The sequence below is a fragment of the Bacillus rossius genome, chromosome 2 (assembly GCF_032445375.1).
Source record: "Bacillus rossius redtenbacheri isolate Brsri chromosome 2, Brsri_v3, whole genome shotgun sequence".
In the NCBI taxonomy this organism is placed as follows: Eukaryota; Metazoa; Arthropoda; class Insecta; order Phasmatodea; family Bacillidae; genus Bacillus; species Bacillus rossius.
The window spans coordinates 130,284,572-130,299,762 of record NC_086331.1 but is presented as its reverse complement, the minus strand read 5'-3'; the positions used below and the strand labels follow the sequence as shown (position 1 = coordinate 130,299,762).

General features: G+C 38.3%; 1 protein-coding gene across 4 annotated transcripts in view; it reads left to right on the top strand.

Moving 5' to 3' along the window:
• Positions 1–7,277: 7,277 nt before the first annotated feature.
• LOC134529835 (solute carrier organic anion transporter family member 74D-like) overlaps positions 7,278–15,191 on the top strand; it is a 105,635-nt gene continuing 97,721 nt past the window's right edge. The window contains exons 1-2 of one of the 4 annotated variants that reach the window (XM_063364325.1): positions 7,302–7,805; positions 8,508–8,570. The gene's annotated coding sequence lies outside the window, so the exon portion shown is untranslated. Of the gene's footprint in view, positions 7,970–8,507; positions 8,571–15,191 lie in introns of all 4 variants that reach the window. The other 3 variants (XM_063364327.1, XM_063364324.1, XM_063364326.1) reach the window with 3 other exon arrangements.

Sequence of the window (15,191 nt, the reverse complement as noted above, 5' to 3'; positions counted from 1 at the left end):
CGTACCCGGTCCAAAGTTTCGGTCCAGGACTTAATCCGGCCGTGTAAATTTTAAAACCCCCTGGTCCGCAGGGTAGTTTTCAGTATACGGCACGGGCCGCCTCCCGAACCACAGAACTTGAACTAAAACCAGTCGCCGCTGCGCTGACACCACCCCGTAAGGGAACTTGGACGAATCTAGCTGCGGTCTGCGCTCCACTACAGTGGACACGAACACCGCCTCGAGACATAGATATACGGGATTGGCCGCCTCCAATCGTCCTCAACCCCCTTTGGCGTAACTAGGCTGAGAACCGCCTAGTGCCACGCTAATACGTAACATTTTAGTAATTTTGTGCGACGCCTTGAACCTGGAACATTCTTGAATAAACTTGTGCAAAGCGCCACCACGTAACATTTTTGTAAACTTGTGCCTTGCCTTCATTACGTAACTTTTCAGAATAACTTTGTGTAATTGTGTAACTTATGTATTGTGTGACATCACCCTCTGTACGACGTGGTGTGTAATCCACGGTATTACACCAAGCCCACAGTCGCATGAATAAACGAAGCACGTCAATTGCCGCATTAGTTCAACGCCTAATCAATTAGCCATACAACTCCCAACCACCACCAAGTAGGGAATCCCTCATATCCCACGCAACACCGCCGACGGTCCTAGTGGGCCATGCAGGGGCAACCAACCCCACGACCCACCTATCGACTAGAAACAGGGCTAGTCTGGCGCCCACCCGGAAACACTACATCGGCAACAGCCATTCCCGCTAGGAGCCGCACCGGGACTCGAGCCCGAGACCCAAGACGACGGCAAGCGGGCTCCTAAGTTCGGAGAAACACTTACGTGAGTGCAGCCGGCAGGCATATGCACGGCGTCCTTAATTAAAAATACTTTCGCTGGAGTCGGCCAGTACCGTACGTTTCGTGATACAATACGTAGCGCGGTATCACACTGAAGACGGTCGGGATAGGCCCGGTTCCGCAAAATACGCGCCGAGTCGACGTGGGCAGCGGTGAATTAATAAAAGGATTTAAATTTGAGATGTAGTACAGAATAAAAATAATCAATGAAACAAACTTGAATGCTGCCCACGGACACATGTCTGTTCCCGGCGCGGAGTGGTTGGAGACCGTCGAACATGGCCGCCTTGCAAGGAAGAGAAACTTTCTCTTCTTTGTGAGTCGGCACCAAAAACTTATAATAATTTAATTGGTTATATGATGAGTAAAAAACATGCTCCAGGTGCTTGATTAAAACTTTGCACCTGGTAAATATTTGCCTAAGGCTTAACAATTGTTTTACTTGAATAATTAATTTAAAAAGCGGCACCAAGTTGGCGACTGTAAATTTAACTACAAATTGTGTCAATGTGCACTGTTTGGGTTTGAATTCCCTTAGTTTGGCTAGACCACTATCATAGGCCAATTAATCAAGGCCCGTAGCCGCTGTGGCTAGTAACGAGGGTTGTTTTCTGTTCTGTACGAGCCGCGCACGCACGGAGTCTCTACGATGCACTTGCTCACTGCATGTGATTACTTAATTTCATCCTAATGCCTCGTTTGGGCATTGTTTTCCGTAGTCGAGCACCCGGGGTTTCGTGTCCTGTTGTTTTAATTCAGTTAATTGAGGTCACGCCCGGGGCGCTCGCTTGACTCAATCCGGCTGGGCGAGGGGCGCGCTCCGAAAACGAGATACGGTACTGGCGGTGCGGAGCACTGGCTTAACGGCCATGGTCGGTACGACGTCAGCCTAAGCTAGTTATCCTGTAAGATGGTGATGCATCCGGCGCCAATAGATGGCGCCTGCTGCAGAATGTAAATAACTGTGATTCATTGTGGCATTACTCAGGGTAGGAGCGGGCTTTCGCTCGTGTTGGGAGCATCGCGAGATTCAGAAATCCTCATATTACCAGGACAGTCAGTAACATATTATAGAACATGCTGCAAAGGCTAAATCTGTAAATAATTACTGTAATGATAATGCAAACGACTTGTATATAAGCTTGACTTGTACTGTACCTGTGTGGGTTCCTTATCCCAGAGATATCTGGGGAAATAAAGAAGGAAGTTGGTAGTTGGTTTATTGCTTTCTACTCTACCCCTCTCTCTTCCCCCCTCCAATCAACCACTCTCTCACTCCTTCCTCTGGAGTGGCCTTCGCTGGAGCAGCCCTCTTCGACTGGAGTGGCCTTTCCCTCCCCCCTCCGCCCTGTTGACAGTAAGAGGGAAAGCTCCAGCCCCACTCAGCCTGGCAGACTGCCTGCCTGCAGGAACTGTTCGACAGTGACGACTGAAGACATCACACCCCAGGAGGGTGTTCACCCTGTGACAACTGGTTGTTTTTATTATTTATTTAGTTGATTTTGATTTGACTTGTTACTACTACAAAATTATAATGAAATTATTATTGATATTATAAAATTATTTGTTTATGTAAGTAAAATGCTTGACTGGAAACGTGTCAGGGTAAACCAGATTCACAACAGAATACGCCTCATCAATTATAATAACGTAAGTCCAGAGGAACTTAGCTTAATTAATTATAACAACATACGTATCTTCATCTAATAGTGGTGATATATTTAGTTAGAAAATACATTTAAAGCTAAACAAAAAACATTGACTCATCTGAAGAGGTAAACATAAGTCATAAAATTATCATTAAAATGGAATATTTGTTATCAATAGTAATCTAGGGTGCACCCAAATTACAGGCTAATAATGTTAAAAATTACTTTATATTAGTTATTTAGTTTTTATAATAAATTTAAATATCATGTTATATCCATAATTAAGATTTTACTAATTGAGTCTATAACTTTAAATGTAGATTAAAAACTTTTTCAGGAACCAAACAAAACATATTACAAAAATACTTCATTTAAGTAATTAAAGTCATTTTTGGAAACATTAGGTAATTAAAATCTTTTCCCAACATTAGGCGACGAAAGTCTTTTTCATTTGTAAGCGTTAGGTGACGAAACGTTTGAACGGCAGGCAATAATAAAAATTCATTAAAAAAAAAGGAACGGACTTAGCTGAAGATGAGATATATCCGGGACATGTTCAAGACGAAAACTTGTACAGCAGCCGGCACAGAACCATGTTTCCCGGGCCGACAAGGACGTAGATTCAATTCATAATTTTAGAAGGTAGGTTAAAGAATAACCCAAAACGTAAAGAACTTGAAGAGGATCCAAAACGTTAACCTCCTGTAACATAAGGTTGCAGAGAAACAAATATTAAACCTAAAAGGCAACAACAAAAAAATACTCTCACTCTCTCTCATGCTTTCTCGTGACTTACCGAAATCGGAGGCTGAAGATATTTAAATTGAACTTCACGTCATCTTGTAGAACCAAATAAAAACACCACTTCTACGTGAGATGTCTACCAAAAAAAAAACTATGTTGCGAAAAAGTACATTAATCAACCACCATCACTGACTGGAGCCATCTTGGCGAATGCCGAGAACAACGGACGAAGCGGGTAAGTAATTCTAAAACAATGGAGCATCGGAAGCTTACCGAACTGCCACCAGGTTGCGTGGACAGTACCAAAAAAAAAATGATCCAGGAAAAAAAATGGTCTAGAGTACAGATTTTTTATATGAAATTACGTGAAGAAGCGAGGAGAAACTGCAAGCAACTGCTGACAATCACATGGACTGCACGCCGGGACACGGCGGACAGGCGGGCGTTACTAAAAACTCTTAGGCTAGCACAGAACATCCGGCGAACAAATGGAAGGTTTTGACTGAAGCCAAACGAAAAATAGAATTGTGTGCTTAATGGAATATAATACAAAAATTAAAAGTAAATATCATTAATAAAATTAAAATTAAAAAAAACTAAATTAAGTTTAAAATGTAATTAAACACAAGTAGATTTTATAAGACTCAATATAAAATAATTATTAGGTACAGAAAACAAAAATATTTTTACTATTTTACGAGTGCCGAAACATGAAACGGCACAACCCCACTTCAAGCCACTCCAACAATGGACGTTGTTGCCGGGACACGTAAAACTAAAGTCAATAAACTAAATCTTTTTCGTGCTTAAACTCCCCGTGTGTCCCCGGTCCTTTTTACGGTGTAGGGCCTAACCCAGCCGCTTAAATACAAACTCCCCGCACTAGACATTACGCGGGGCAGTTCAACATATGGCACGGGCCGACTCTCACTACAAATGACTTTTTGTTAACCGTCGAGTGCACAGGCACCGACGACAGCGACACATAGAACTTCCATCTAATTTAACTGCGGGCCGCGGTCCACACAGGTGGACCCGGTTGCCGGTCGGATTAGCAATCAGTGTGTTATGCTGCACAGGGCCTGTGACGTGTTAACAGCCAGGGATCCCTCCAACCGCAAACTTCGCCGATGGTCCTAGCGGGCCATGCAGGGGCAACGCACCCACAGAACCCAAATTTGGTTATACACAGAGCTAGCCTGGCGCCCTCCCGGACACATTTTCACTAAGAGCCAGTTTTCCCGCTGAGACACACGCCCGGTCTCGAACACGAGAACCCGGACGACTGCAAGGCATAATAAAATATTTGGTGGGGCCACTGGGACAACGGAGGGCAACTAAACTGGTGAACATGGGGTTCCAACAGGTGATGGTAGAGGAAACTAGGATGGGTGGGGGAGCTGGCGGTTCAATATTGGATGTAGTGCTGGTAAGACCCGAGGAGCTAGCCACTCACTCTAAAGTGGTGGATGGGATAAGCGATCACAATATTCCCATTGTGGAGATTTGCCTGGACAAGAAGGTCATGAAAGGCAGCAGCAGGCAAATTTGGTTGTATGGGAGGGCAGTACAGACAAGGGTGGAGGAGTTCCTGGAAGAGAGATTCGACCAATGGAGCATAGGCATCGATGTGCAGGAACTGTGGAAGGATTTCAAAAAGGTGGTGGGAGATGCTCAAGAGCAATACGTACCTAAAAAGAGGATTAATGTGGGAGGGGACCCACCTTATTATGGAAGGGAAATTCGGAAACTCAAGAGGAAGGGTAGACTGTTATATGCGCTGGGGAAAAAGGAAGGAAAGAAGACTGTAACAGAGGAGCTGAAAGAAATAGGAAAGCAACTGAATAGAGAGATAAAGAAGGCGAAGGAGGCCTATCTCGGGAACCTGATGGTACAGGGGACAAAAGGCAACTGGCAAAAGCTATACGGGTTTGTTAGAAGCACGAAGGGCACAGGGACAGGGGTACCAATTTTGAGGAATCAGGAAGGTGAAATTGCAGCGGGATCCAAGGAAAAGGCAAACTTGTTGGCCATGCAGTACATGTCAGTGTTCGAGAAGGGAAAACAGTGGGAAAGGAAACATGCTGAGCATAGTACAGGGCGACACGAGAAACGTCTTGAGATCAGGAAGGAAGAAATTGAGAAAGTAGTGAAAAGGTTAGACAGCAGGAAAGCCATAGGTAAGGATGGCATAGGGAATGGGATGATAAAGCTGGGGGGGCAAGCCATGGTGAAGTACCTGGAGCTGCTATTCAGTAGATCGATGCAGGAGGGCAAGTTGCCGCAAGAATGGAAGGAGGCGGTGGTGGTACCGATATACAAGAAGGGGGGTAGCAAAGAGGACCCAGCCAGCTATAGGTCTGTTAGTATCACGTCGGCGGTGGGCAAGGTGATGGAGAGGTTAGTGCACAGGCATGTGGTAGGGGAGCTGGATGGTAGAAAGTGGATTGACAGGAGACAGCATGGTTTTCGAAGGGGATATTCGTGTGAGACTCAGCTGGCTGGACTGTTGGAGGAGCTGGTGGAGGGGGTAGATAATGGTCTACAGATTGATGCCTGCTTCATCGATTTTGAAAAAGCATTCGATAAAGTTCCTCACGAAAAAATGATGAAAAAAGTGGAGGGAGCTATAAGTGACAGGAGGGTGGTGGGTTGGATTGGTGACTTCATAAGTAACCGGACACAGAGGGTACGTGTGCAGGAGGAGTTATCGGAGGAAGGAAGGGTTACATCAGGGGTGCCGCAGGGCAGTGTGCTTGGCCCACTTCTCTTTACCATAATGATGAACGATATCGGAGAGAAGATACAAGGGCATATTAGGCTTTTTGCAGACGACTGCGTGGTTTACATGGATGCGGAGAGAAATGGGTTACAGGAGGATCTGGAAAGGCTGGAAGAATGGGTGGAAAATAATGGTATGAAAATAAATGTGGGAAAGACGAAAGTGGTCAGGTTTACCAGGAAGAGGAAGATTGTCAGGAGGGAATATCGCTGGAGGGGAGACGTGATAAGTGAGGCCGACAGCTATAAATATCTAGGGGTGGTGCTGCAGGGTAACCTGGGGTGGGGGGAGCATGTAGACAAGGTAGTGAAGAAGAGCCGACAGGCCCTGGGCATGCTGGGACGAGTGCTCAGGGGGGGAAGCAGCAGCATACGTGACAAGGCCTATAAAACTATTGTCCGCCCCATGCTGGAGTATGCCGCAGCAGTGTGGGACCCATACATGGCAGTTCTTGAGAGGGAGCTGGAGGGGGTGCAGAGGAGAGCAGCTAGATGGGTGAAGGGCAAGCGGAGGAGAACGGACAGAGAAGGGAAGGGGGAGTGCAGTACCACAGAGATGATGATAGGAATGAGATGGGAGAGCTTAAAGGATAGAAGACAGAAGGAGAGATTGGTCAAGATGTACCAGGTGCTGAGTGGAGTGGGAGGATGGGGAGAGCTGGGGGGCAAAGTCAAAATGGGAATGCCTAGAAGTAGAAAGGAAAATACTAGGAAGGTTTTCAAAGAGAGGAGGAGAACAGAAAGGGGAAAAAATGCGATGGTCGTGAGGACAGTAGGGGAATGGAATAGGTTGGAGGAGTAGTGTGTGGCGGCTGGGAGTGTGGACCAGTTCAGAAGGAGAGTGAGGGGGAAGTAGGGAGAATGCTTGCCACTGGGCACTTTGTACCCAATTGCAGCTAAATTTAAATTAAATTATTAGCATTTTGTTATACGATGTCTTAACTATGATGCCTTATCGTTATGACAGGACAAAATGAGGTTTTGTACCCTTTCTTCGCCCTTCTTTAATTTTGGTTAACATTGTTGAACTTTGTTGACCCAGCTCTTATATTCTGGTACGAAACTCGTAAACGATATCTCGATTAGTAGTCAATTTTTTTCTGAAAGTACATTTTACTCGATGAGAGAGATGATTTGTACACAAAAATGCAAATTAAAAAATAGTTATTCTGTGGTGGGTATACAGTGCATTTGTCAGTTTGTATTACTTTGGTTGACCGAAGCATTTTCGAATGCACATTGGCTAAGTGTGTGAGTGTTTCAGAGTTAGGACCCGGGTAAAGCATGGGTTTTAAAATTTACAATATATAGAATGATATGATGGAATGTCAATTATAAACGAATATTATAGAAAACCCCACTTTCGTTGAAAAAAACTATTTACGTTAGATAATCAAACAAATTTATTATTTGTTGTTTCTTGCTAGGCATTTCATACCAAGACCGATGGTTATGGCGTTTTGTTTTGTGTGGGGTTAATCAGTTGTACTTTTTTTTCTTCTCCAGATGTAGATCCAGGGAGCGTGTACTTTTGGAATGAATTTTGCCACTGGAGAATCTTACTGGGCAGTACACAAATAAAAGACTGTTATGAAATTATGCTGCTGTAACGAAAGTACAAGTGATCCGTGTAATAGCGATTATGGTGATTTAGGGCAAAGTGATAATAGTTGACGGTTTAAAAATAATAATTTTTATCGTGTGTTTAAGCAGTTTTTTCTGAAGCAGACTCTACAGCTCCCAATCATTCATCTTGATGTTCTCTGTTTATTTGGTAAGACTTATTAATTTTTTTGTTTTAGGTGTTTTAGTTATTTTTAAATTACACACGAATATTGTCTAACAATCTCAGCAAATCACACACCCAAGTGATCTGCAAGAGGAAAGGTGTAGCACCTCCTAGAACACCGGTGAAATAGAACTCTGAGCTGGAGAAACGTGAGTAATCTAAGTGTAAAATAAAAGCCGAGGTCCTTGAGAGCATTGGCTTCCTAAATGTCATGTTTGCCAGAGTTTGGATGAACATGTTTCCTGACATATCATTTTTTGATTACTGGGTAAAAAAATGACCGTATTCTGTACCCATATATATGCTGTGAGGTTACTATTATTTAGTTATTTTGGGGATCAAGGATTGGGAAAATTAGGTGTAATTGTTCAGAGCAGTGGCTTCTGGGAAAAACGTGAATTTTAACGCATTTGAAAAGTTAGTTTGGTTAGCTCTTCAAGTGATTATTAAATAGGAGAGGGGCACATCTGAAAAAAGCAAATAAAAATCAAAAAATAAATTAAAAACCATACTTTTTCAATAAATGTTTTCTAGTTGTATAGTTACAAAAATGGTAAACTAAAGGAATTGTGATGTTTGTTACGCAAAGCTGTTAAATTACCAAAATGTATTTGATTTTTAAAACATGAATTATGAAAACTTTGATTTAATTTGGATATGCAAATGGAACATTACCGTTGTTTACAGGTTTCAAACAGGTAGTGATTGGTCAGGCGAGTTATTAATTGCTCTTTATTTTTTATTGAATTGGTAAGTATTTGTTTTATTTAATTATTAAGATATACAGTCTAATCTAGATAAGATTTATGCATGCTTTTCTGATACTTGAAAATAAAGTTTTCCTGGGTTTAGGTCAGTTAAGGTGGAATTACAATAGCCTGTCGCCTCCGTCCGTCCTGTCACTTTTTCATCCGTCAAATTTTCAAATTTACTCAGCTAGCGAAGCGATTTACAATGACTTCTTTGGTCCGTTCAAATATTTTCCCAAGTAAGTGCTACCAACAATGAGTGTTTTTCTCTCAGATAATTATTTTGAATGTTGTTTACTATTTACATTGTGTTTTTGTACGTATTGTATTAGTGTATCCTCGAAAAAATTCAGTCATGATTGAATTGTTTGGAAATAAGATTAAAGAACCGCAATGTTGTTATACAAAACATTTGAATGACCAAATGCAAACACCACAGGCCTGTATTCTACTGACAATTGACTGTCTCAGTTAAAACCAGAGTTATAATCCATCCGTCCGCCAAAAGTATGAGTTGGCCAAGCTTTTGATGGACGAATGAAAATTTTCGGGCCATCTGAATGACTGCAGGTCACGTGATTTACAGACGGAGGCGACGGGGTATTGTAATTCCGACCTTGCATTAATAAAACATTTAGTACGTAATAAACAAATGTGGTGCAATTGAAGTAGCAGACGGAACCTAACTTAATTGACAGTTCACAGGAATTGAGGTGTTATTTAATAAGTTGTGCTTCGAAAAAAAAAAAGATAAGTGAATTACTTACTTTTTGTGGGTAATTTTGAAAAGTAACAACCTTTTTGTAATAAACAAATTTTAAGTGAGTCTTTTAGTACTCGCCAGTGATGTGTAAACCTCTAACCTTCGTAATGAGAAAATTCATATGTTCTCATGTTGCAAATAAACTTATAAAATGAAACTCTGACACAAAATTAAACATAGAAATATTAAAAATATAAAATGAAACTCTGACACAAAATTAAACATAGAAATATTAAAAATAATTGCAAGTGGGTTAAGTATATTGAGAACTAAAATATTTACTTTTCAAGTACTAATATTTCTGGACGCGAAACACACACATACTTTCTTCTCCCGCTGCTAGAATTTGTTGCCTGAATCGTAAATGTTGCTTGCCACCATTATGTGCAAATAGCAGCACGAAACAAAAATTCTAAACTATTAGAAACTGCTCCGATGAAAGCTAAAAGACCTGAAAATATTCTAAACTCAGGCTGTGGACCTGATTTTTGACAAGAAATTTGATTAAAATACTGCCAATCTTGTTAAAATTCATATTCACTATAAGTTTTTCTGCATACATTGGAAGTCATACTTCTATGGCATTACTAAAATATTAACCTGAAACATTTTGAAACACATTATAACACTAAGTATAAGTTTGTATATTTGTTTTTGCTTAAATACCTGAAATCAGTCTGTAAATACTTCCTACAAACAAACCTTAACCTCATTGAGCTGATTCAACACTATTATTATTATTTTATACCCTAATGCGGTAAATATGTAGTTGAGCTGTATTTGCGAAAAAAAATGTTAAAAATCCGAAAATACCTTTATTAGACACTATTTAAATTCCTCTTTTCATTAAAAGCGGCGGAGGTAAGAAATTCCAAATACTTTAGGAGATATCAAATTTTTAAATTTCATCATATGTAGTTGAGCGCGAAAAAAAATGTTAAAAGTCCGAAAATACATTTATTAGATGCTCTTCAACTTCCTCTTTTCATTAAAAGTGGCGGAGATAAGAAATTCCAAATACTTTAGGAGATATCGCCGTTCTTATTTTACATAAAGACCTGTGTTTATCATTCGACCGCGGCCATTTTTTTATTTTGCCGTGTGTTTGTGAATGCCTAATTAATGAAAATGGTCGATTAGGTCAGGTCAGTTGCATTATAAATACTTTGAAACTAAACGTACATTAAAAATAATATGAAATTATTTCAATGGTTCTTTAGTTTTAAAGTATTTATAATGTAACTGACCTGACCTAACAAACCGGGACAAAGGATAAACAGTAACAACTCACGTAAAATTTTTTTGTTACTTATTACTTGCGCAACAATAAAAAATAAGACTTTAAAATTAGAAACGTTAAAAACTCGCCTAAGTTGGAGGCGGTAATTAAACACCGTTTTAAAACAATAAATGAACTAAATAATTACATATTGGTTCATTTGAATTCTGGCCTATCACGATCAATCACGTGACATCATTATATAATAAAAAAATAGATACTCGTAAACAAGAAACAATGCGGAATGCCACATGAATGCACTGGTATAATTGTGATGAAATTTAAAAATTCGATATCTCCTAAAGTATTTGGAATTTATTATCTCCGCCGCTTTTAATGAAAAGAGGAAGTTGAAGAGCATCTACTAAAGGTATTTTCGGATTTTTAACATTTTTTTTTCGCAAATACCGCTCAACTACATATGATGAAATTTAAAAATTTGATATCTCCTAAAGTATTTGGAATTTCTTACTTCCGCTGCTTTTAATTAAAAGAGGAAGTTAAAGAGCATAGAATAAAAGTATTTTCGTATTTTTAACATTTTTTTCCGCAAATACCGCCCAACTACATATTTACCCATTATGCTATTAAAAAAAGTAAAAAAAAAAATAAAGATTTTCAAGTGACTAGGTTTGAACCACATAAAAAATTACTGCTTGAGCTTCAAAAAACACATGCTCTGCCCCAGCGCTATTGAGACTATTATAATTTTCAATAGAGACTATGTATTATCAATAGTGTAATACCAGATTTAATATGTATTTTAAAACTTGTGTTTTCTTTTTACTATGACTAATATAGTTTAAATATATTTCAGGGTATTTTCACTATCATAAAGTTTCACTATGGTATTTTATTATTAATTAGAATATGAACTTTTTAAAACTATCATATAAAATCATATTTTAAATTTTTCTTCATTAAAATTATATGCGACTGTTTCAAGTTAAATGCTCTAAATCTTTTGTTTAAAGTTAAGCATTTGTTGTATATCTTAAACAAAAGTAAATATTTTTTGCAAAAGTTCATATTGTTCACTCAATCATTTTACTCATTGAACATTTATTAGTGTTACGAACAGCAAAAAGTTTAATAAATAAAACTTAAAAACAAGATTCATGTAAACGCAGGTAACAAACAGACACTCCACTAACTTCTAAATGTCAATTTTGTGGTATTTGGTGGGAAGTGCGCTAGCAGATGTGAGTAGGCTTAGAGTTCACGGCACCGAATCTCACTCAGCCAAAGTGTCCGGGTCAAAACTGGATTACCTTTTCGTCATTTTTTTTTTTTTTTTTCAGATTACCAAAATACTCTTTAAAATATCAAAATCTTGTTCGTGAGAAAATATTGAACAGAATTACATAAATTATAAAATATTTGTTGATAAATATCAAATCTTTTAAACCTTAATTGGACAAAAAGGTTTATTTCCCAAAAAGTGAGCAGTTGTTATTCCTGCAAGTGACTATGGAAAAAATGCATCAAAGCCTCTAATACTCATACAGCTGTTTTGAAGTATCTTTAAATGCAATTATCATTGTGACCTCGTGTCAGGTGAGTTTGTGGTTAAGATTTTAAATGTAGTCTGCATGCTGTCTCGGTCAACAACCCCTGTCCGGGTCAAGACGGTTCTACGATATAGCAGTTCATAACATGCCTGGCTAATGACAACACTCTCTTACTGTTACATTACAAGTCTGTAGTAAACTTGAAAAATTTGCCGGGGGGGTTAAAATTTGTTATTTGAGTTTCAACTTTTTTCTTTTGATAGTTAACCAAGAAATTTTGATGATTTTCTTGCAAAAATAAACAAATGTTGAAAATAAAAGTGTTCATTTTTACTTTTACTCAAAATTACATAATAACCACACGGTTCTGTACAAAAATTTAACCTCATCAAGAGAGTTCGTTGTTTGGAAACAACTTTCAAAATGTTCAGAATTATTTTACTTTAGACCTACTTATAATTAAAAGAGAAACAATGGTTATATCCTGCGGTCGCCTCAAACTCATGGTACATAGAACGATAGTGTTCTCAGGCGGAGACGAAGGCTTACCAAATCTTGCCGAAAGCCTACACTGCCTGTACCACAGACGTGAAATTGTCCACTCCACTCCACTACATTAAATGTTATATTTTGGCGAGTCGCCACACAACAGGTCCTACTTCTGCAAGTGACCGAGCAACGACTTACCTAACAAAGCATACTACAAAACACTTAAAAAATTCCTTCACAAAAAATGCATAAATGGGGACTTCCCTGATGTAGTTCCCTCTCATTGGCTCGTGCCAGTCCGAGACTTCCTCGGTAAATATGCCTTCCTGTTGGAACAAAGTTTTTCTTTACTTAATTTAGTGCAGGATTCCCTGGCTTAAAGTTGTTCTCATGGTTTTCACGAATGCCTCTCTCTGTCTGTCTCATTTGGGTACAGTGAAGTCAGAGACTTGCCTTTCCTTCTTCAACTGGAAACATCGAGTGTCCTGGAAACAATGCTATAGCTTACCAATGATTCTAAACAAAATTACAGGATAACACCTATTCAGATAAACTAATCAGTGGAAAACCACTTCTGGGTACACTAAAAATTATTTACGAGATTGAAATATGTACGTAAAAAGTATCAAAATGGTTTTTAGATTAAAATTCAAGTATCCCTATAAAAAATATAAACATTTTTTTATTTAAATCAATAACTGTCAAACTAGGCATCATGACCTTGAACTATCTATCAGCCGATTTACTATATTGCTGAAATAATTACACATTACATAATATTATGAAAAATTAGAAGGGATCCTGCAATGTTACATAGGGCTCGTAAATGCCCTTAAATTTTACTATAGCTCCCATATCACTTTTTAATTAACATTTTATTCCAGTTGCATAAAAACTAGCACTGTGCTGGATATTGAAATTCAGTAAAATTTTCAGGATCATAAAAGTTTCTTTTGTCTTTGGATGTTTTAAAATAAACTAAAAAATAAAAATACAATTTTTTAGGTGAATATAGTAGCCTATAAAAGAGTATTTATTTTCACAAAATGGAGAAAAAATTAAACAAATAAGTTTTAACATTCCTTTTAGACCTACATCATGATGTTTAGTGACTATAATGTTATTTGTGCTTGCATTTCCTTTTCCATTGTGGTTTAAATCAGCCAATCCTGCATAAAGGTTGAGTAGTGCATAGGAAGGATGAAAGGTTTTGCTCTTAAACCATCTGTTCATGAGAAATTACATTGTATATGTAGAACAAAGGTTCAAAATTTGCTTCAAATTATTTTTACTAATGTTCTATAAACAAGTTAGCAAAGCTTTTGAGGTGATATGGTTGCTAGGGGATGGGGGTCGATTAAAAGTATCTCTTAGGTCTAATTACTTTGGGTGAGTTTACTAGTTACTAGTCTGCAAAAATCTGGTGCATGTATAAGTGTGTTATCGTTAGTTCAATGAGTGGCAACTACTAAAACAATGAAAAAAATATGAACACAATAATAAGGTTCAAGATGTTATTTTGAACATACACCATTGCTGGTTACACTGTATGTCATAAGAAACCTAGATAAAAGACAAAAAAATATGAACATGCAAACACATGGAAAACAGCTAAAATCAGCCGATGTCAAAAATTAAATACATAAGCAGCACAAAAAATTCTGTGGAAGGAATTAATCAAAAAATTGTTACAGCACAGATGCACACAGTGGGCTAAAACAACGATAATAGTAGTGCAAGGACAATAAATAAAGACAAAAATCTACCTTGGTCAACACGATGATGCACAGGCTAACCCAGCGATATAACAAAACAGATAATCTGATCACCACAATGATGACAGCACAGATGAACACTGCATGCTTCTTAAAACAACAGTTGTGACTTTTCGGGAACTGAGATCTGTTCTTGTCCTTGGGCACAAACATACTGATAAGTTGCCAACTGTGCATACTCCATTAAAGTTTTCTTGTTCATTTTAATGGTTAGCTTGCTGGCCAACATAAAATTGGTAGCATCTGTTGTCAAATAAGTGCCACTTTGTCCTGAATGGAGGATTGATATTGAGAATATTAGCTCACACTAAGTTTTTTATTTACAACAAAATGCTAGTAAGTAGTTTGTTTACTGATACTTCACCTAACCAAGTATATTTTATAATTTTTAATGTTGTGAAAATGTACTTGAATTTCAAAGTTTCTCTTTTTGAAGGCAAAAATATTACACCTTTAAAAAAATTATGAATGCTTTTTTATTTAATAATTTTCTTTGCATTATAGTGACACAATAGTGAGCCTGGTGACATCATAGAAAGAAACACTATAATGTAGGTGAATTGATGGAAGTTTAAACAACATGTAGTGGAACGTTTGAGTACTGGAAAAGTACTGCTTCTTCTTTCCTCAGTTGTATTGATAAACAGGTTTGTTATAAGTATACAAAATCATGAAAACTGGAATATAGCAGGAGAATGAAAATTATCAGGGAATACCTGGGAAAGTCAGGGAAAACACAACATTTTTCTGGATTTTCTTCTTGAGATAAAATTGGAAGAGGATTTACAGCTCTCGCTCACTAGAT